General features: G+C 43.5%; 1 protein-coding gene across 2 annotated transcripts in view; it reads left to right on the top strand.

Moving 5' to 3' along the window:
• Window positions 1–80: 80 nt before the first annotated feature.
• Window positions 81–21596, top strand: part of LOC127010428 (synaptotagmin-1-like) — a 79596-nt gene continuing 58080 nt past the window's right edge. The window contains exons 1-2 of one of the 2 annotated variants that reach the window (XM_050884520.1): window positions 81–243; window positions 2508–3037. The gene's annotated coding sequence lies outside the window, so the exon portion shown is untranslated. Of the gene's footprint in view, window positions 244–445; window positions 603–2507; window positions 3038–21596 lie in introns of those variants that run through there. The other variant, XM_050884521.1, reaches the window with a different exon arrangement.

Here is a 21596-nt window from a genome sequence, read left to right as displayed (position 1 = left end):
CATGTGTAATCACGTAAATCACGCCTCCTTATCATCTTAATCTCCCAGGCATTCCTCCACGGCAGGCTCGCAGCACCCCAGCCTCCGAGGGACGGCGGGGCGGGTCGGGAAGGTTCCTGGTGGGTAATCGTGCGTCTATCAGCTGAGGGAAATCCGCCGCCGCGCGATAAGGTGCCGGAGCTGGGACGCCCGGGTGCCTGTGTGGAGCCTGTCTCACCGCTGCTCAGTGCCAGGCCAGACGCGGTAGGTGCAGGGTGTGTTGCTTTGCTCTCCTCTTTCATCCCGTTCCACACACACACACACACACACACACACACAGACGCGCACACGCACCTCACCCCCCTCCCCTCCCTCCCCTACGTCTCTGTGTCCGTGTGTGTGTGTTTGTGTCTCCTCCCTCCTTGCAGCCCCTCCCCCCTCCACACACACCACTTGGCCTCGCTGCCCTGGACGCTGCCTTCGCCTCGGGCACACTCGCCTTAGTTTTACATTCGTTGTGAGGCTGTGTTGCCCTGGGCGTGCTTTGTGTTGCCCTGATGTGTTGTGGTGTTGAGGACGGTGGTGCTGGGTGTAGTGTTGCTGGTGAACAGTGATGGTGACGGGTACTGATGGTGGTTGTTATTGTTTTGGTTAGTGAATGGTGTTGGTATACTACTGATGTACGGATGTTGGTGAAAATATGGTAGAATGTGATGGTTGTGGTGATGATGGTGATGGAAACTGTGCGTGATAGTGGTGGTGATTGTGGTGATGGTTGTGCGTGTTGATGGTGATTGTAGTAGCGGTGGTTGTAGTCGTGACGAAGTACAGTGGTGGTGGTGATAGTGATGGTGCGTCAAAGGTGGTGATAGAAGTGGTAGTGACGATACGTAACGGTGGTGGTGGTGGTGGTGGTGGTGGTGGCATTTAAAAACGAAGCATAGTTGTGTTGGTGATAGTGGGAGCGGAGGTATGTGTGTGTGTGTGTGTGTGTGTGTGTGTGTGTGTGTGTGTGTGTGTGTGCTGCGGTAATGGTGATGGTGGTAATGATGGTAATGGGTGGGTAATGGGCGACCAATTACGTTATGGTGTAGAGGGGAGGCGTTTCGATCGTGATGGTGATGACGATGGTGATGATGGAAGGTGAAGATACCGGTGTTGGCCGCCCCGATGAATCATGCATATTCGTGTAGTTGTAATTATAGGGTGTGGTGATGACGGTGGTGATGGTGGTGGTGGTATTCGTTGTGGTGTTGATGGTGGTGTTGAATGTGTGGATGATCTGCTAGTAGTGGTGGTGGTGGTGGAGGTGATGATAGTTGTTGTAATTTTTAGCCTTATTTGTGTATGTGTTTCTGTGTGTGTGTGTGTGTGTGTGTGTTTGTGTGTAGTATAACGTTGGAATTCCGGTCATTCAGCTTGTATATGTTAGTGAAAATAGCAGTAGTGATAGTTATAGTAGTAATAGGTGTGGTAGTTGTAGTAGTAGTGTTAGTAATAATAGTAGTAGTAGTAGTAGTAGTAGTAGTAGTAAGGTTTAAAGTACATGGTGGCGGTGGTGCTAACCCTTATCTTGTAATATAATGGTGGAATTCCGGTCATTCAACTTTTATATGTTTAGTGAAAATAGCAGTAGTGATAGTTATAGTAGTAATAGGTGTGGTAGTTGTAGTAGTAGTAGTGTTAGTAGTAATAGTAGTAGTAGTAAAGTTTAAAGTACGTAGTGGTGGCGGTGGTGTTATCTTTCTTCGATAAAGGGTTAATGCAAAGTATGTTATGACGCTAAACTTGACAGCTGGAGGTGATTAGCGATACGGTCATCCGGCGGTGGAGGCAAACGCGCACCACTGTATTAACCCTTTAAAAAAAATAAGAAAAAAAGACGGATCACTCACTCCACTTCGCACTGACCAGCCACACAAAATCTTCCACATCACTCCCTCTCCTCTCTCTCCTTTGTTGTCTGTCTGTTGCTGCGAAATGCGGAGGGATGTTATTAAGTTTTTGCCGCTCTCTTACCTGTCCTCGTTATGCTTTCACCTGTTGACGTTGTTTTTGTTGTTGTTGTTGTTGTTGTTGCCAGCGCCATGAAACCCGCCAGGTGGACAGCAGTGGTGGAAATGTGTATTGCATCGGTTTTGGGGATAAGATATTTTGTTGAGGGAATGTGAGGCGTGCAGGATGTGTGTGTGTGTGTGTGTGTGTGTGTGTGTGTGTGTGTGTGTGTGTGTGTGTGGACGTGGCATGTGGAACAGCTGTGGATTGCATGAGATTGTGTTTGATTGATGGTATGCTAGTTACTCTGTGTGTGTGTGTGTGTGTGTGTGTGTGTGTGTGTGTGTGTGTGTGTGTGTGTGTGTGTGTGTGTGTGCCAGGTCAATACAAGCAGCCCTTTCACCCCCCTTCCCTCTCTCCTCCCCTCTACAAAACAATATGCAGATGAAAGTGCTTGAATAATATATGTACTTAACGTGTCACTGTCCTCTATTATTCTAGATATCTCACGTTTCCCCTAAAAATATTCGCAGGTGTGCTTCATCATCATTAACGACAAGAACAACAACAGAAACAAAGGGAACAGAACAGGAAGTAATAATAATAAGCAAAACAAGAACAGTACAGTTACCCTCACCTGCGCAAGCTTTTACAGGTGCCAAAAGGTGAACGAGCGGAGAGAAATAATAAACTCAAGCAAACCAGATCACGGAAACAGTTGGCTCTCTCACCTACAAAGAATGCAGACGAAAAACAAATAACTACAAAGAAAATAAATAGAAACAAAAGTGACGAAGCTGATTATATTCACATCAACCTAACGAAAACAAATAATAAGAAATGGAGAAGATAACTTAAACGGTGATAATAAAAAGAGAGAAAGTGTGAAGAAGATAAACTCACCGTAGAAGAAGAAGACGAGGAGGAGGAGGTAAAGGAAGAATAACTAGGCAAAGGAAGGACGAGGACGTACAGTACAGGACCCCAACGTGACCATGACATCGGCTGGAACGTGAAAAGTCTCGATTTGTCACCCATCCGAACCCTCAAGTCTCCATTCAGGGTGAGTACGAGAATAGTAGTAGTAGTAGTAGTAGTAGTAGGAGGAGGAGGAGGAGGAGGAGGAGGAGGAGGAGGAGGAAGTAGAGATGGAGAAAGGAGAAAGAGGAGGAGAAGGAATTGGAGGCGGAAAAGGAGAAAGAGGAGAAAAAGAAGTAGGAGATGGAGAATGAAAAAGCGAAGGAGAATAAGGAGGAGGAGGTGGAGAAAGAGAAAGAGGAGGAGGAGGTGGAGACGGAGAAAGAGAAGGAAGAGGAGGAGAAGGAATTGGGATCGGAAAAGGAGAAAAAGGAGAATAAGAAACAGGAGATGGAGAATGAGAAAGCGAAGGAGAATAAGGAGGAGGAGAAAGAGAAAGTGGAGAACGAGAAAGAGAAGAAGGAGGAGGGGGAGGAGGAAGAGGAGGATCACCACCATAAATATCAATAAGTAAACACACACCATCACCACAACTACCACCACCACCACCACCACCACCACTCCTACTATCATCCTCCCTATCACTACCACCACCACCACCTCCCGGGGTATAATTACTGCTGGTCATAACTGTGCCCGTAAGTTTGGGTCTTGGTCGCGGGCAGGTCCAATCAGCGCTAATTGTTACTTGATTGGCGCTGCTCTTCATAATGTATCCCTGTTTGTTTGTTTGTTTGTTTCCCTACATCGCGTCTCGTCTATCTACCAATTATCATTTTGTTTTTTTTATCTCGTATTCGCTTTTCGTATCCCTTCTGTTTTTTTTTTGTTTTTTTTCGTTAATCACCTCATCCTTCTTAATCATCCTTTTCTCTTTTTTCTTTTTTCCTCCGCTTCTTCATTATGTATCACCCCTGTTCTGTCTGTTTGTTATGTATCTCCCCTGTTTCTTCATTATCTATCTCTCCTGTTTGTTCATTATGTATCCTGTTTGTTTGTTATGTATCTCCTGTTTGTTCATAATGTATCTCTCCTGTTTGTTCATTATGTATCCTGTTTGTTTGTTATGTATCTCTCCTGTTTGTTCATAATGTATCTCTCCTGTTTGTTCATTATGTATCCTGTTTGTTTGTTATGTATCTCCCCTGTTTGTTCATAATGTATCTCTCCTGTTTGTTCATTATGTATCCTGTTTGTTTGTTATGTATCTCTCCTGTTTGTTCATAATGTATCTCTCTTGTTTGTTCATTATGTATCTCCCCTGTTTGTTCATAATGTATCTCTCCTGTTTGTTCATTATGTATCCTGTTTGTTTGTTATGTATCTCTCCTGTTTGTTCATAATGTATCTCTCCTGTTTGTTCATTATGTATCCTGTTTGTTTGTTATGTATCTCTCCTGTTTGTTCATAATGTATCTCTCTTGTTTGTTCATTATGTATCCTGTTTGTTTGTTATGTATCTCTCCTGTTTGTTCATTATGTATCCTGTTTGTTTGTTATGTATCTCTCCTGTTTGTTCATAATGTATCTCTCCTGTTTGTTCATTATGTATCCTGTTTGTTTGTTATGTATCTCTCCTGTTTGTTCATAATGTATCTCTCTTGTTTGTTCATTATGTATCCTGTTTGTTTGTTATGTATCTCTCCTGTTTCTTCATTATGTATCTCCCCTGTTTCTTTATTATGTATCTCCTGTTTGTTTATGTATTTCCCCTGTTTGTTTGTTATGTATCTCTCCTGTTTGTTCATTTTGTATCTCTCCCGTTATGTTGGTTTCCCGTTTTGCGTCTCCTCTTTATCTCCCTCCATCCTGTTTTTTCTCTATTTTTTTTCGCTTTTCTTATCTCTCGTCTCTGCTCTCTCGTCACGTGTTCTCATCTCTGGCAATCATCTTTTTCTTCAATCCTTTTTATCTTTTTTCTAACCTTATATTTTTCTGTTTTCTTTTTTTCTTCTTTTTTTTACGAACCTCTCTCAGCTCTTCCTATAACTCTTCTTCTATGATTGCTTCTCCCTTTTGCTTCTTCTTCTTCTTGTTTTTGTTCATCTTTTTCTTTTTTTTCAATTTCTTTTTTTCTTCCTTTTTCTTTTCTTCTTTCTTTTTCACCGTTTTTGTTATCATTTTCTTTACCAACCTGCTCACCTCTTCATATTCCTTCTTTGTTTAATATTTCCCATTTCATTTTTTTCTTTTCTTCTTCTCCTTCTTCTTTTTTTTCTTCATCTCCTATTCTTCTCCTCCTCTTTCTTCTTTTCTTCTTCTCCTTCTTCTTTTCTTCATCTCCTATTCTTCTCCTCCTCTTTCTTTTCTTCTTCTCCTTCTTTTCTTCATCTCCTATTCTCCTCCTCTTTCTTCTTTTCTTCTCCTTCTTCTTTTCTTCATCTCCTATTCTTCTCCTCCTCTTTCTTCTTTTCTTCTTCTCCTTCTTCTTCTTTTCTTCATCTCCTATTCTTCTCCTCCTCTTTCTTCTTTTCTTCTTCTCCTTCTTCTTCTTTTCTTCATCTCCTATTCTTCTCCTCCTCTTTCTTCTTTTCTTCTCCTTCTTCTTTTTCCTTCATCTCCTATTCTTCTCCTCCTCTTTATTTTCTTCTACTTCTTCTTCTTTTCTTCATCTCCTATTCTTCTCCTCCTCTTTCTTCTTTTCTTCTCCTTCTTCTTTTTCCTTCATCTCCTATTCTTCTCCTCCTCTTTCCTTTCTTCTTCTCCTTCTTTTCTTCATCTCCTATTCTTCTCCTCCTCTTTCTTCTTTTCTTCTTCTCCTTCTTCTTTTCTTCATCTCCTTTTCTTCTCCTCCTCTTTCTTCTTTTCTTCTCCTTCTTTTTCCTTCATCTCCTATTCTTCTCCTTCTTCTTTTTTTCTTCATCTCCTATTCTTCTCCTCCTCTTTCGCCTATTCCTCACCAGCCTCCCACAGCTCTTCCCTCTCCTCCTCCTCCTCTTCATTACATCTCACGTCTTCGTCCTCTATTCTCCGGGCACTTTTCTTCAACTATTTTCCTCCTCCTTTTCCTCCGCGGCAACTTGTTTTCCTTTATTTTCCTCTCTTCCACTCCCTCCCTCCCTCCCTCCCTCTCTCTGCGTCCCAAAATTGTCCTCCACTTTTCATCATCCCACCCACTCCACTTCTGTCCAGCTCTCCCGTTTCTTTCATCATCCATATCTCTCTCTCCTCCTCCTCCTCCTCCTCCTCCTCCTCCCCTCTTCCTCTTCCTCCTCTTCGTGTCCTCCAGAAGGCGTCGTAAATTTTGTCTTTTTTTTTTTTTTTTCATTCATCGAAGGAGAGATATGAAGGATAGAATACAGAGAGAGAGAGAGAGAGAGAGAGAGAGAGAGAGAGTGTTACCGCCTTTAAAGATCAAATTTTGTTACGCATACTTTCCTCTTAAAACCTCCCATCCTCTTGGTCAGGTGTGTGGTTTCCTGCTGTTCCTCCTTCCTCCTCTTCCTCCTCCTCCTCCTCCTCCTCTTCTTTCTTTACTTAGCTCTTCCTTATATTTTTTTCCCTTTTAGTTTATTAATTTTTTTTACTTTAATTATTTTTCTTGTTTGTACCATCTTTCTCTTCCTCTTCCTCTTCCGCTTCCTCTTTTCCTTTTCATATATTTCCTCCGCATTATCATCATCCTCATACTCCGCTTTCTTCCTTTTCCGTCTTCCTCCTCCTCCTTCTCCTCCTCCTTCTCTTCCTTCTCCGTCTTCTTGCTCCTCCTCCTTCTCCTCCTCCTTCTCTTCCTTCTCCGTCTTCTTGCTCCTCCTCCTTCTCCTCCATTTCTTCGTCTTTCTCCTTCTCCGTTACCTCCTCCTCCACTGTTACCTCCTCTTCCTCCTCCGTTTCCTCCTCCTCTTCCTGTATCCCTTTTCCGCTTCCTCCGATGTCTCCTTTTTCTCCTCCTCCTCCTCCTCCCACTCCTCTATCTCTTCCTTTTGCACCTGTAACGAGAGGAGAAGATGAAGTATAGGACAGAAGCATCTCCTTTATCCTCCTCCTCCTCCTCCTCCCCTTCCCCTTCCTCTTTTCAGTTTCCCTTTGAAAATTCAGGATAATATTGATGATCGGGAAAACAGGAAACGGCGGTGAGGCTGCGAGGGAGATGGAGGACGGGACGCAAGAAGTGGGGCAATGAGGATGCATGAGAGTGACAGAGGTGCTTGGGTGGGGGGGGGGTGAAGGAATGAGAGAGAGAGAGAGAGAGAGAGAGAGAGAGAGAGAGAGAGAGAGAGAGAGAGAGAGAGAGAGAGAGAGAGAGCTGCTGCGCCTTCAAGAGCAATCGCCGCCTCACCACTTCATGATCAAAACTGACACCATGATTTAGCTTCTCTCTCTTAACGTTAACAGATCAAACACTCTCAATCAGAACGCAATTGGTATACAAATAAGGTGCCCGATCAGTAACAAGTACATCAGAAAAATTAACCCAGTAGCTGTGGCGATCATGTTTCTTAAAAGCCCTTCCCTCTAAGCGAGAAAAATGAGAAAAAATCATCACTCAGCAAACCATTTCATAATATATAACAACACATTTTGGGATCAGTTTATGCATCATTTATTTTTGGGGGTTTATATCATGGCAAAAATTTGGCCCGTCGATGCTACACGGTAAAGCCACAAATTTGGCCCGTCGCTGCTACCGGGTTAACGACCTTTCCTCTTTTATTCCTTCCTTCCTTCCACCATAACACTGTACACTTACCGTCTCTCCCCTTCCCTCAACTGCAACTTTTCCACCAACCCCTTTTCCTTCACTAAAAAATAAAATAAATAAAATAATCCAAGAGTTAATAAGTATGGCTGTTAAAACCCAAACGACGGCTGTTAAACGCAAATGCAATGTCGTCGTTTGTTTTGGAGAGAGAAGCGGAGTCACGGCCCAGGCGAGTCTGGAACCTCATTAAACACAAACGGCGGAGGCCATTCCATTCCACGGGGGAGTTTGTGTTAATCGCGTATCGTTGGCATGTAAAGAGCATTCCATTGTATAGGAGGAGAGCAGCGGGGGGTTAAGCAGGGCGTGATGAGGGAATGAGTTAGGAGATGGAGAGATGGAGATGCTGGAAGGGGTGTGATTGGCGGGAGATGAAAGGTGAGAGGGAGAGGGAGAGAGGGAGAGAGGAGGGAGAGGAAGGGAAGATGAGGGTGAGACGTGGCATGGGGGAAAAGGTGTGTGTGTGTGTGTGTGTGTGTGTGTGTGTGTGTGTGTGTGTGTGTGTGTGTGTGTGTGTGTGTGTGTGGGCGGACAGTTATATTTGTGTGGGTGTTTTCAAGAATGGCTCATCAAGATAACGAGAGAGAGAGAGAGAGAGAGAGAGAGAGAGAGAGAGAGAGAGAGAGAGAGAGATCACCTTTTTTGTGTCATCATCTTTAGCAGGTTTCTCGTTTCCGTGATATGTATTCCCTCTTTAAGATTTTTTTCCAGCCCCGGGATCATATTTTGCCATAAAGTGACACGAGGCGCCGTAATTTTGCATAGTTTCCCGTCTTTTTCCTCCCTTAAATCATCCCCCCACGCTTCCTCCTCGATATCCTCCTCCTCCTCCACATCCTCCTCCTTCTCCTCCTCCTCTTCCTCCTCTCCTCCAATTGTTTTCCTTCCCCGCCCCCGCCTTCCTTTCTTGCTTGGTTGCTTCCTCTCTTCTTTCCTTCATTTCTTCCTTCTTTCCTTCTTTTTTCTTCCTTCCTTCCTTCCTTCTGCTTCTCCTCCTCCCTCTTCCTTCTTTCTTCCGCCTCTTCTTCTTCCTTTCCCCCTGCTTTCCCTCGTCCTATTCCTCCTCCTCTTCCTGCTACTCCCCTTGTTCCTATTCCTCCTCTTTCCTTTCTTCCCTCCATTCTCCTCTTCCTCCTTTTCTTCTTCCTGCTCCTCGTTCTTCTTCCTCTTCTTCCTCCTCCTCCTTTTCCTTCTCCTCCTCCTCCTCCTCCTCCTCCTCCTCCTCCTCCTCGCCTTCATTTCCCCTTAAGCCTCATTGGCCGTCACTCGCAGCACCTGTCCGGCTCTTCTGAAGCACCTGCCTCGCGTCTCACCTGTGTATCCGGGCCGCCAGGTGTTCGGGGCGGCAGGCAGGGGGGGGAGAGAAGAGGAGGAGGAAGAGGAAGAGAAGAGGAAGAGAAGAGGGAGTGGGGATTGGAGGAGAGGATGAGGGAGTTGGATTGGTGGTGAGGAAGAAAAGCTTGGAGTGCTGAAGGAGTGAGAGAAAGAGAGAAAGGGAGGAGAGAGTGAGAGTGAGAGGAGAGAAAAAAGGGATGACTGGTGAGAAAGGGGAGAGAAAAAGTGGAGGAGGGAAGGAAGAAGGTTTGGTTGTGATGGTGGTGAGGAAGGAAAGTCGGAGAGGAGAGAAACAAGGATAAAGAAGAGTGAATCGGAGGAAGAGAGGAGAGGAAGGATGGGATGGAGAGGGAGAGAGGGTAGAGAGGGAGGGTAGGTAAGAATGAACTGGCGGAAGGGATGGAGGGAGAAGCTGGTGGAAAGGAAGGAGAAGGAAGTTTTTAAGGAGGGACCAGTGGAGGGGAGGTAGAATTGAGGAAGGATTGAAGGGGGAAAGCTGGTGGAGAGGAAGGAGTAGAAGGAAGGAATATAGAGAACCTGGATAAAAAAATATAAAAAAACAGGAAAAGTAGGAGAAAAGGGAAAAGAGGGAAAGAAAAAAATAAACCAGGAGGGAGGAAGATAAGGAAGGAGGGTGAAAAAGCAAAGAGGGATGAAGGAAGAAGGGAGAGTAAAGGAGGAAGGAGAGGAAGGAGCGGAGGGACCCTGTGTGTGAAAGGAGGAAAATAGCGTATTGAAGACCGAGATAAAGGGAATGAAAAAGTTTGGGACTGGAAATCTCAAGGACTGGAAAAGTCACTAAAGAACTCACAAGAGGTTCAGTGCCCATTTGTTTGAGGAAGGAGGAGGAGGAGGAGGAGGAGGAGGAAACATGGAATCACGGACTAGCAGGCAGCAGAAAGGTTCATTGCGAGGCTGCCTGCTTTTAGTGCTTTAATCAGTCCGTCAGCCACTCGAGTGACCAGCGGAAGGATCAAAGCACTTCTGTACATACTCTTGGATATATTTAGTTCACTCCCGACGCAGCACAGTGACGGTCAATGCGATTCTTAAAGGAATTGATTGTTTCCACACTAACCATTCCTGCAGGAAGGCTGTTCCAGTGGCGGACGACTATGCTCGAGAAATGCCTCCTGCTGATATTCGTACTTCGTCGCTTCGCATGAATTGTTTTACCGTTGTTCAAGCGAACTAATGCAGTACGGATATCGGCAGGAAAGATCAAAGCACTTCTGTACGTACTCTTGGATACGTTTAGTTCACTCCAGACGCAGTAAAGTGGCGGGAGGAGGAGGAGGGGCGGGAGAGGTAGAAGATGAAGAAAAGCAAAAGAAGTAAATGAGGAGAAGGAGGAGGAGGATGAAGAAGCAAAACAAGGAAAAAAAGGGAAACTGAAGAGGAGTAATAAGTTTCCTTGATAAAGCCCTAAATTTGTCTCGCTTTACCAGCTGCCTCCGTGCTTTCAGGGATAAATCGTGGTTTGAAGCGATTTTGACACCATTTTTTTTACTATGCCTTTTGAGTTTTACATCCCACGTTTCAGGATCGAAGTTTATATTTTGATTTCAACTCGAAGATTCGGGCACTTACCTATGTTAATAAGTATCATCCGTTCATGAGACGAAGCTTCTACACAAATCTTTTTGAAGACTTTGCCTGCCTTGGTCTGAGGGACACCACTAGGGACTGGCGCCCACTCTGAGGTCTTTCCATTAATCACCACGCTTTGTTGTCTGGTGCCCAGCCTGTTTGCGACCCGCTCGTGTGGTTTACTTTCATTACCAAACTGTTTGATATCATTAATCTGTTTTTGGCGTGAAATTTAATGAAACGCCTTTTGAAAAAACAGTCATAAAATATCCAGTGATTTGGTTACATCCATAACTGAGAAAAGTTCATAATAGGAGTTTGGTGGCTTTCAAAACCAGGATCTCTTGTTTCGAAACCTCTATTGTGAATCTTTAATTAGGGAATGACGTTTTAGATAAGTTAGAAATTCGTCCATTTATGTTTTCGAATAGCCTACCTGCTACTGACGTTAGACTAATGGTCGTGTAATTGCCCGAGTTGTTTCCCATTCCTGAAATAATGAGGAGGAGGAGGAGAGGCCGGAAGTATGAAAGAGGAAGGAAAAAACGAAAAAGAAAATAGAAAGATGAAAAAGAAGAAGAGGAAGAAGAAGAAAAAGAAAAAAAAACTAGCGTAAGAAAACACTGACGACAACGGAAACTTGAAAGGAAGAGAAGATGAAGGAGACAAAGGAGGAGGAGGAGCACGCGGAGGCGGAGGGGGAGGGGGGGGTGCAGGAGGACATAAAGAGTGTAGCAGAAAAAAAGGGGGATACCGAGGGGAAGGAAAGGAGGAGAAATAAGCAGATAAACCGATATACGGAAGAGGTTCGCGTCTGTCTCCTTTGCATCGACTTACCGCAAGCCGAGTACATAAGGCGAAGGGAGAAGGACTGGAGGAGGGAAGGAGAGAAAGGAGGGAGGGAGGGAAGGAGAGGCAAAGACGGAGGGAGGGAGGAAGGTTAAGAGGCAGCTAGGTAGGGAGGCAAACAGGGAGAGGGAAACGTGACAGAGGGGATGGAGGGCAAGGAAGAAAGTCGGTAAGGAGTTAGGAAGGGAAGGAGGTTAGGAAAACGTGACCGCAAAAGGAAGGGGGAGGGAGAGAGGGAGGGAGGGAGGGAGGGAGGGAAGGGAGAAGATGGTTTATGGAAATTAAGTTAAGAAGGGATGGAAGAGAGAAAAAAGTGTGAGAGAGAGAGAGAGAGAGAGAGAGAGAGAGAGAGAAGGGAGGGAGGTATTGGAGAAGGGTAAGGAGGAAGGAAACGAGGGTAACGCAAACACACAAAGTCGGTCAGGTGGAAAATGTGCACGGCTTAGGGTCAGGAGAGAGAGAGAGAGAGAGAGAGAGACGGATTGATAGACACACGGACCGACAGACAGACAAGGAAGGAAGGAAGGGAGGTGGGATAACCTGAGTAAATTATTTCCTCTTATGTAATTAAACGTGTGTGTGTGTGTGTGTGTGTGTGTGTGTGTGTGTATGACTCATGTGCGTTTCCACTCAGTGAACTTTTGATCGAAGCGTCATGGCGTCATGCGGGCGGTCGGTCGATCACACACACACACACACACACACACACACACACATGCTATCTTGAAATGCCCTGTCTTATCTTTCACTTTAAATCTCTCCCTTCGTTTATCTCTCTCTCTCTCTCTCTCTCTCTCTCTCTCTCTCTCTCTCTCTCTCTCTCTCTTGTTGACCTCACACTTATTTTCTCCTCACTCGATTCTCCTCCATTCCCTTATTTTTTCTCTCATCTTTCCCTCCTCTCCATCTTCCTTTATCCTCCTTTCTTCCTCCCTTCGTATGTCGCTTCCCTCTCCTGTTATTTAATTCGTCTGTCTTGCTTTTATTCGCTTTTATTTTGTTTTGTTTCCTTCTGTATTTATTTGTTTCTCGCCACTTCCACCTTTCGCTTCTGACATGAAATACATCTTTGGTAATATCTTTTTTTTTTTTCTTTTTTTTTGGTGTTGCCGCGCGCACTTTGCTTAGTTAGTTTGGTTTGGTCGGTGCAGTGCTGTTGTATTTCTCTTCTATATTTGATTTCTTTGTTCAGTTCACTCTTTGCTTTCCTTTTATTTTATTTGTTTTCAGTTATTCAATTTGCTCACTTTTTTTCTCTTTTTATACTCCTTATTTTTTTCTCTTTTTTCTCTATTTTTTTCTCTTTTTTCTCTATTTTTTTCACTTTTTTCTCTATTTTTTTCTCTTCTTTACCTTTTTCTCTCTTTTTTCTCTTCTTCTCTACCTTTTTCTCTATTTTTTTCTCTTCTTCTCTACCTTTTTCTCTTTTTTCTCTCTTCTTCTCTACCTTTTTCTCTCTTTTTTCTCTTCTTCTCTACCTTTTTCTCTCTTTTTTTCTCTTCTTCTCTACCTTTTTCTCTTTTTTTTTTCTCTTCTCTACCTTTTTCTCTCTTTTTTTCTCTTCTTCTCTACCTTTCTCTCTTTTTTTTCTCTTCTTCTCTACCTTTTTCTCTTTTTTTTCCCCTTCTTCTCTACCTTTTCTCTATCTTTTTCGCTGTGCTTTTAATCTTTTTTGTTTTGTTCACGTTTTTCTCTCCCTTTACTTAATTTCCTCTCCGTCGTTTTTCCTCCCCCTCCTCTTTGTCATGTTCCCATTTCACTTCCGCATTCCACTTTCCTCCATTCTCCTCTTTCTCTTTTTTTTACCCACTTTTTCTCCCTCTTATTTCCCTGTCATCCTCCTCTTCATATTTGTTTTGCCTTGCCTTGCCTCCTCTCTCTCTCTCTCTCTCTCTCTCTCTCTCTCTCTCTCTCTCTCTCTCTCTCTCTCTCTCTCTCTCTCTCTCTCTCTCTCTCTCTCTCTCTCTCTCTCTCTCTCTCTCTCTCTCTCTCTCTCTCTCTCTCTCGTTTTCTTTTTTAACATTCTCCCTGAGGCTTTTTTTCTTTTATTTATTTTCCCATTTCATCTTTTTTTTCGTTTTTTTCATTTTCTACTTTCATTTATTTACTCATTTTCTTCTGTTTTTTATGTTCCTTTCCGTTTTTTCCTTTTCCATTTTAACCCATTTTTTCCATCTTGATTAAACGATTCCTTCCATTTTCTTCTAACCATTTCTTTTCCCATATCGTCTCTTCCTGTAATTTTTTTTTTTCCCTCTTCCTCGCCCTCCATTTGTATCTCGCCCTCCTGCTGTGCCCTCGTTCCTCCTCCTATTTACCTTCGTCCCTCTTTGTTTCCCTTCTCTTCCTTTTTCCTCCTTTTATTTTCTGGCATTCTGTTCACCCCTTCATCCTCCATTAGTTTCCCTTGTTTTTTTTTCATTAATTTTTTGTTTCATCTGCTATTTGTTATCTTTTTTCTTCATTTCCCGGACTCTTTATCCTCCTCCCTTTTTCTTATTTCCTTTCTTATTTTTCCCCTACTCCTCCATTGCATATTTCTCGTAATGTACCGTTACCCGCGGCCTTTGAACCTTCACAAAAACATTATATATATATCATGTGTACTTGGATCAGGAAGTACTAGGAAAGCAATTAACGTTACTCATACGAGAACTCATGTTAGGAGTGTAATTATATACGAACAAACAGTCACGCAAGCAGGCGGATGTGGAAGACGTTTGTTATCTGAGCGTATATGCCACGGGTCTGACCTTAAAACAACATATCCCTACACAAAGGTCTCTCTCTCTCTCTCTCTCTCTCTCTCTCTCTCTCTCTCTCTCTCTCTCTCTCTCTCTCTCTCTCTCTCTCTCTCTCTCTCTCTCTCTCTCTCTCTCTCTCTCCTTATTGTCCTTTACTTCCCTCTTCCTTTTCCCCTCCTTCCTTTTCATTAGATTTTTTTTACTTTCTCCCATCCCATTTTTCTCTACTCCCTCATTCTTCTCCCTTTCTTACGCCTCCTCTCTTCCTTCTTTAATAGTTTTCTTTCTTCCATCCTATTTTCATCTACTTCCATTCTCTCTTCTTTCCCCTTCTTCCTTTGTTGTTGTTTTTGTTGTTTTTTCCCGTCTCCAATCCTAGTTGTCTCTTTTCCCTTATTCTTCTCCTTTCCTTTCTTTTCCTTACTTATTTTATTAGTATCCCGCTTTTCTCCCCTTCCTAGCTTTCTCTACTTACTCATTCTCCTCCCTATTTTACTCCTCCTTTGTTCCCTTATTAGTTTTCTGCATTAATTTTATCCCCTTCCCATTTTCTCCCTCTTCCCGTTTTCTTTTCCCTTTCTCCCTCTTTTCGTTTTCTTTCCTCCCTCTTCCCATTTTCTCCCTCTTCCCATTTTCTACTTCCTCGCATTTTCTCCCTTTTTCCATTTTCTCATCCCTTCCTTCTCCCTCTTCCCATTTTCTGCCTCTTCCCGTTTTCCTTTCCCTTTCTTCTCCCTCTTCCCGTTTTCTCTTCTCTTCCTTCTCCCTCTCTCTGTTTACGCCCCAAGTATTGCTCTATTTTCGTGCTGATAAATTCTTGCTCATGTTTTCGCTCCAGTATCCATCTCTATATTGTGTGTGCGTGCGTGCGTGTGTGTGTGTGTGTGTGTGTGTGTGTGTGTGTGTGTGTGTGTGTGTGTGTGTGTGTGTGTGTGTGTGTGTTTTCGTTTTTTTTTTTTTACGTCACTTCCTCCGGTCGTGAATTCGTTTGATTTTATTTTTATCTCCGTGTATCACTTGTTATTCAGTATTCTCTCTCTCTCTCTCTCTCTCTCTCTCTCTCTCTCTCTCTCTCTCTCTCTCTCTCTCTCTCTCTCTCTCTCTCCTTACCTACCTTTCTCTATTTTTTTACGCTTTATTATATTTGTTTATCTATATTTCTCTGTATCTATGTAATTATCTATCCTCTATGCTTCTATCCATCCATCTTTCTACCTATCTACTTACTGTTATTCTGCCTTTCTTCCATTCCAGTTTCGCTATTCAGTCTTCTTCCTTTACTAGTTTTCTTTCTCCCATCCCAGTTTCATCCCTCCCTATCTTCTTTTCCCCTTCTTCCCTTCTTCCTTACACCTATCCATCTCCCTCTCTCCCACACAGTCTCTCCCCTATCCTCCTTCAAGCCTCCCCTATTCCCCATTAGTCTGTATATCGATCTGCCTATATTTGTCTGTCTGTCGGTGTTTGTGTACCTTTCCCTTTGTTTACCCACCCATCCATCGACGTACCTGACATATCACACACACACACACACACACACACACACAAACACAAACACAAACAAACAAACACACACAGCCTCTCTCTCTCCATCGTTTGTCATTAACTTGGGCCTAAAGGGACAACAACTTGGCTCGCCGCCCTTGGTTGATGGTCGACGAACAACCCGAGGCCCTCATAGCCAAGCCTGACCTCGATTCGGTGTTGTTGGGCCGCTGCCAGAATATGGGTCACCCCTTGTCACACCTGTAGTGGTCACGTATACTGGGACAGGTGGGCGTCAGCTTCACACATCCCACCTTTACCACCACCAAACATTTTTCCTTTTTTCTCCTTTCTTTCACATCTCCTCTTTTTTTTCTCTTTGTTTTCCTTGCTACTTTTTTTATTGTTTACTACCTCCTCATCCATATTTTTTTTTCTTCTCTTTGTTCCTCTTTTATTTTTAACTTCATCACCGTCAGCTACAACTTTCCTCTTCTTTCTCTTCTTTTTCAGGTTTATACGCGTCTCTTCTATATATCTACTTGCTCTTCTTACTATCTTTTTTTCTTAGGTACACATTCCACCTTTACCAACACCAACATTTTTTTTCTCTTATCCTGTCTGTCAATTTTCACATCTCTTCTTTTAGTACTTTTTCTCATTCTTAATTTTCTTATCCCTCTTACCTCATCATCCCTATGTTCTCTCCTCTCTCTGTTCCTCTCTTTTCCTCTCTTTCTCTTTTATTCTGTCTTTCGTGGTTTGTACATTTCTACTTTTCCTGCTTTTTTCATTCTTAACATTTTCATTCTGCTTACCTCCTCATTCCTATTTTTCTTCTCTCTCAGTTCCTCTCTGTTCCTCTTTCTTCCTCTTTTATCCAGTTTTTTTTAGGGTTTACTTGTCTCTTCCTACTTTTTTTCTCATTCTTAACTTTCTCATCCTGCTTACCTCCTCCTTCCTATTTTCTCTTCTCTCTCTGTTCCTCTCTGTTTCTCTTTCTTCCTCTTTTATCCTGTTTTTTTTTAGGGTTTTCACATCTCTACTTCTACTTTTTTTCATTCTTAACTTTTTCATCCTGTTTATCTTCTCATCCCTGTTCTCTCATCTCTTTCTGTTCATCTTTTATTATTAACGTCATCTTTCCTCCTCTTCTTTCTCCTTTCTCTTCAGGTTCACACACGTATCTTCTATGTTTCTGCTTCTTCTTAAATTTCACATCCTATTTTATCTTCCTTTCCTCTGTTCCTCTTTTATCATTAACGTTATCATCACCACCAACGACATCATTCCTCCTCTTTCTCCTCTCTTTTCAGGTTCTTACGCGTCTCTTCTATGTGTTTCTGCTTCTTCTTAAATTTCCCTTATGCTACTTTATCTTCCCATCCCTCTTTTTCTCTTTTATTATTAACGTTATCATCACCAACAACAACTTTCCTCCTCTTTCTCCTCTCTTACAACTTTCCTCCTCTTTCTCCTCTCTTGTCAGGCTCTCACGCGTCTCTCCTTCCTATCTACTTGTTCTTACTATCTCTTTCTCATCCTGGTTGCTTTCCACCCCTATCCTCTCCCCTTCTTCGTTCCCACCAGTATCACTTTTATCACCACCACCTCCACCAACACCTCTCCCATTCCCATGCTCACTACCACCACCAACAACAACACCATTTCCATCAGGTTAGCTACTCTCTCTCTCACCACCTCCTCCATATCATCACCACTTCCATCATCACCTTTCCCATCCTCACCACCACTAAGACTACCACCACCACCTAGCAACATCATTACCACCACCACCACCTGTACCTCCATTGCGACCATTTCTACTCCACTCCCAACATCGCCTCCACCAAGTCAACTACCACCAGCACAGTTACCATCATCAACACTAACTCTTCTTTTCCCTTTCTTCCTTTATTAGTTTTTTTTTTTGCCTTTCTTCTATCCCATTCTTATCCCAATTTTACTTTCCATTTCTTCTTTTATTATTTTTCTGCTTTTCTCCCCATTCTCTTTTCCTCTACACTCTCATTCTTCTGTTCTATTTCACTTTTACTTTCTTCCTTTTATTAATTTTCTGCACCAAGACCACCACCACCACCACCACCACTACCTCTATTACTACCATTACCACTCCACTATCATCACCACCAACTCCACCACTACTTTTCCATCCGACGCAATTACAACGCAGTATATTTTTTTCCTCCTTCTGTATCGGGTGTTCCTGGAAACGTGCAACAGCGAACACGGAAATTGCCGAGTGAAGTGCCTGTTACCTGCCCGCGCTGTTCACCTGTGTTCGTTCATCGTGTAAAGAGAGAGACTGCGACTTTTTATTCATCCCAGTTACATACGTTCTTTTCAGTCTATTTGATGTTGGACTGAAAGAAAGGTAGAGTTGTGAATACATAAATCATAGGCTGAAGTGAATGAAGCTTGACGACAGTGAAGGAACGTAGAAAAAGAATGGATAAAGAGAGAGTGAAAAAGAAACAGAAGAAGCGAGAGAACAGAAAGAGGGAAGAGGAAAGAGAAGAAATGAGAGACGGAAGAGTAACAAGGATCAAAGAAATAGGAGAAAACAAAAAAAGAGAGAGAAAGGATATGATGGAGGAACTAATAGGAAGAGAAGGAATTGTAGACAGTGAAAGAAGAGAGAAAAGAAAACAAGAAATACGAAGAACTATTTGATGGTGGATTAAAAGAACGGCTCGGTTTTGAATACAGGGATCATTGGCTAGAGTGAATGGCGTATGCTTTCCTCTATCGGGTAAAATAACTCTCCTTTTCTCCCTCTCGCCTCTGGACAATGGAAGGTTTTAGAGACTAGCGGAAAAAAAATAGGTGAAGTCTCGTCAGCGGCGTGCAGAGCTTCACTTTGTCTCATTGTTTTCGTCGTTTTCTACTCCAGTGAACTCGCTCGTACTCACACTCGCGTCATTTGGTGGTGGGACCTTTCATCCTCGGGGCACGCTGCTTACCCGGACGTTTGGGACTGACGCAATCTTGAAATCAAAAGGTTTTCACGAGACTTCACTACCAGAGGACTGCGGTGGAGAGGCGGAAGGAAGGAAGACGAGAGAGAGAGAGAGAGAGAGAGAGAGAGAGTTATCGGAAAGCTATTGGTTATCTCTCTTGGTCAGTTCTTCATCGTCCGTCTTAGGCTTGCTCTTGGGGACTCAGGATCGGTATTCTCAAACCCTTCCGCCAAAAAGCAGATTGTCGGGTTCTCATGAGTGTTTCTTTTGGTTCACGATACAGAAGAAGGGTCAGACTACCACCAGGGCCATAAAACTACCCCTGGAAATGCCCACAGCTCCTACGAAAGCCTTGTCAAATACGTGTGCTTGGGCTGAAGAATAATGGCCAAGGTCTCGCGTTCCCTCGACACCCTAAGACCTGAGCATTGAAACTTGGCAGGATGTGAGCGTAGACTTGCACAGGGGAAGTGTTTCTTTATCGGATTTCCTCTTGAAGACCTTTCTCGACTTGTGAAGGACAGCGGTGGGTGAAAAGAATAGATAGGAGAGAGAGAGAGAGAGAGAGAGAGAGAGAGAGACGAATGTAGAAAGAAACGAGAGAATTATGTTAGGAGGTGACAAAGAGAGTGAAGAAATAAAAGAAGAAAAACAGAGTCACGAAGAAGAAACAGAAGAAATAAGAGAAGGAAGAGTATGTTAAGAGAAGGAAATGGAAATGAGAAAACTGAAAAAGAGAAAGTTGCTGGTTGTGAAAAATATATATGTACGATAAATGAAAAGAGTGGATAAAGTAGAGGAAGCAATAGGAAGAAGAGGAGTTCGAGACAAGGAAAAGAAGAGAACAGAGAAGAAAAACAAGAAATACGAGGAAGTGGAGTAAGATGAAAAAAAAAATAAGCCGAGAAACGAGAAAAACGAACCAGAAAAATATAAGAGAGAGAGCAAGAGGAACCAGGAAACGAAAATGATGATTAGGAGGAGAAATCTGAGAAGACTTATGAGAAAAAAATCAGATAAAAATAAGGAAGAGCGAGAGACAGAAAATGCCGTAATGGGAGAAGATGGACGAGATGAAGAAGATCAGAAGACAGGTTAGAAGAAGGAAAGCTAATTAAATGAAAAAGGAGAAGAAAGGTGAGAGAGAGAGAGAGACGATAACGAAAGAAAGAAAAGAAAGAAGATAAAAGAAGAGAAATACAAGGAGTCAAAAAGGAAAAGACAAAGATGGTGATATTGATGGTGATGATGATGATGATGGCTATACTAGTGGTGATGGTGGTGATGTCTGTGGTTATAGTAGTAGTGGTGGTGATGGTAGTGGTGGTGATGGCGGAACATGTGTACACTTCTTGGATAACCTTGAAACACGTTAATTAAAGAGCGCCCCGCCAGGTGGCTTAATTACCGGTGTCATGCAGATGTTGCGTGCGGGGAGACTCATCAGGTAACGCATCCATCCCTCAGGCTCTTACTGGCGCGCCCTTTACCTGCCTGGACGCCTCTACCTGTGTGTGTAAGGCAGTCTTCGTTAATTATGTAGGAGCACCTGTCAGGAATGTATTGTTCTTGCTGTCATATAGTGTGGGAGGTGTGTGTGTGTGTGTGTGTGTGTGTGTGTGTGTGTGTGTGTGTGTGTGTGTATATGTCGCAACTAGTCAATCCATACAACCCTCTGGAGGCTGGTTGGTTTAAGATCTATCTGTGGCTATATAAATACTCTCTCTCTCTCTCTCTCTCTCTCTCTCTCTCTCTCTCTCTCTCTCTCTCTCTCTCTCTCTCTCTCTCTCTCTCTCTCTCTCTCTCTCTCTCTCTCTCTCTCTCTCTCTCTCTCTCTCTCTCTCTCTCCTGGCCGGCCGAGTGATCATGCCACCTTTAAAGGTCAGCATCCGTACAGGTGAAAGATTTAGATGATGATCTTCGTGCGTAGACTCCATCATGGCCGTGCTGGGCGACACACACACACACACACACACACACACACACACACACACACACACACACACACACACACACTCACGCAAGCGCGCGCACGCACGCTCAAGGACGCTTAGTCGTATGAAACTGTGACGCAGGTTGATGAAAGTTATGAAAATTGGAGAGAGAGAGAGAGGTTCTCTCTCTCTCTCTCTCTCTCGCTTGCTCGATCTCGCAGTTTCCTTTGATGATGTAGCAAACCGCTTCTCATATCTTCATGTCCTCTCCTCCTCCTCCTTCTCCTTCTCCTCCTCCTCCTCCTCCTCCAAATAAGCTAGCTCGCTCTTTTCAACCTCAAACGCGTGCCTCAAATCTTCACCTCCTTGCACTGTCATATACATCCTTCAGCCTTATCAATAACCTTACAACCTGGACCATCAATCTTCCCTTCTTTCTCTCCGTGTTCTGCTTCCCTATCCCTCTTTTTCTCTCTTTAATATCGTCTCTAAGTCTTTCCGTGTCCTTAGTTTTTCCCTCTATTCTCACTTCCTAATACCGTGTCGCCTGAATCGTCCATCCTTATCAAGCGCTGACGAACCTCACCTTACAATCTGAAGCAAGTCTTTCTCTCCGTGTCTTTGTTTCTCGCTCTCGTTTTCTTTCAGTCCGCCTCACTATTTTCTCGCAGTCTCCCTCCCCGCGTCCTTGGCTTTTCCTCTATTTTTGTCTGGCCGTAAGTTATTCAGCCTTTGCGCTTTATTCAGAGGGAGCGAGGTGCGTCTGGGCGTCCGACAAGGCATGCAGAATCACCACCGCCCTGAGGGAGTGTAGAAACAAGCAGAGCAGGATTGTTTGGGCTTTGAAGTTTGGTTATCGGACGCCCCTCGATGTAAGGTGTTAGGTTCGTGTAGGGAGGGAGGGAGTGAGGGAGAGAGGAGGGAGTGAGGCAGGGAGGGTAGGAGGAAAGGAGAATGTATGAAGGTAGTTTGTTCTTAAGTTTATCATCTGAAATGGCGGGGAAGAGTAAGCTGAGCCAGATGA

The sequence above is a fragment of the Eriocheir sinensis genome, chromosome 43, assembly GCF_024679095.1.
Source record: "Eriocheir sinensis breed Jianghai 21 chromosome 43, ASM2467909v1, whole genome shotgun sequence".
NCBI lineage: Eukaryota > Metazoa > Arthropoda > Malacostraca > Decapoda > Varunidae > Eriocheir > Eriocheir sinensis.
Note: the sequence above shows the minus strand (reverse complement) of the source record. Positions and strands in the feature narration are given on the sequence as shown.